This window comes from Arachis duranensis, chromosome 7 (assembly GCF_000817695.3).
Source record: "Arachis duranensis cultivar V14167 chromosome 7, aradu.V14167.gnm2.J7QH, whole genome shotgun sequence".
Lineage (NCBI taxonomy): Eukaryota > Viridiplantae > Streptophyta > Magnoliopsida > Fabales > Fabaceae > Arachis > Arachis duranensis.
Genome location: NC_029778.3, coordinates 47628731 through 47630174, shown reverse-complemented (window position 1 = coordinate 47630174; position 1444 = coordinate 47628731).

Here is a 1444-nt window from a genome sequence, read left to right as displayed (position 1 = left end):
ACTAATTGATTTTCGAAAACTAAGAGTGGAAAAGAAATCAAGTGATTTTTGAAAAAGATTTTGAAATTAGAAAACAAAAAGATATGATTGAGAACTATTTTGAAAAAAGATGTGATTAAACAGATACGATTGAAAAGTTCTGATTTTAAAAAGATGTGATTGAGAAGATATGATTTGAAAAATAATTTAAAAAGATTTGATTTTTAAAAATTAATGACTTGGCTAACAAAGAAAGATATGATTCAAACATTAAACCTTTCTCAACAGAAAAGGCAACATACTTGAAATGTTGAATCAAATCATTGATTGATAGCAAGTATTTTTGAAAATGGAAAGAAATTGATTTTGAAAAAGATTTGATTGAAAAGATTTGATTTGAAAAAGATTTGATTTTGAAAAATTTTGAAAACCTGAAAAAAAAAATTGAATTAAAAACAGAATCTTCCCTCTTGTGCCATCCTGGCGTTAAGCGCCCAGAATGGTGCACATTCTGGCGTTTAACGCTCAAAGCACTACCCTTTTGGGCGTTAAACGCCCAGCCAGGCACCCTGGCTGGCATTTAAATGCCAGTTTGCCTTCCTTACTGGGCGTTTTGAACGCGCAGCTTTTTCTGTATAATTCCTCTGCAGTATGTTCTGAATCTTCAATTCTCTGTATTATTGACTTGAAAAGACACAAATTAGAAAAAAAATTTTGGATTTTTAATAATGAGGAATAATCAAAATACAACTAAAATCAAATAACAATGCATGCAAGACACCAAACTTAGCAGTTTGTATACTACTGACACTAACAAAATGAGAATGCATACGAGAAATAACAAAACACTCAAGTCAAGAGAATTTAAAGATCAGAGCAAGAAAATCATCAAGAATAACTTGAAGATCCTTAAGACGCATGATAAATGCAAGAAGAACAGAAACATGCAATTGACACCAAACTTAAAATGAGACTAGACTCAAACAAGAAATATTTTTGATTTTTATGATTTTGTAAAATTTTTTTGTTTTTTTTTTTCGAAAATTATATGTGGAAAAGAAAATAAAGATATCAAAATTCTTAATGAGAATTCCAGGAATCATGCAATGTTAGTCTAAAGCTTCAGTCTAAAGAAATTAGACATGGCTGAACAAGCTTCAGCAAGACATTGCATTCAAGAGCTAAATTGATGAAGATCAATCAGCTTTGGTGATGATCAGAACATCACCTTGAAACACTAGAATCTATTCTTAAGAACTCTGAAGAAAAGTACCTAATCTAAGCAACAAGATGAACCGTCAGTTGTCCAAACTCAAACAATCCCCGGCAACGGCGCCAAAAACTTGGTGGGCGAAATTGTGATCATCAATGGCGCCATCAACATGGTACGCACAATTGCAATCTCACTTCTTTATCACAACTTCGCACAACTAACCAGCAAGTGCACTGGGTCGTCCAAGTAATA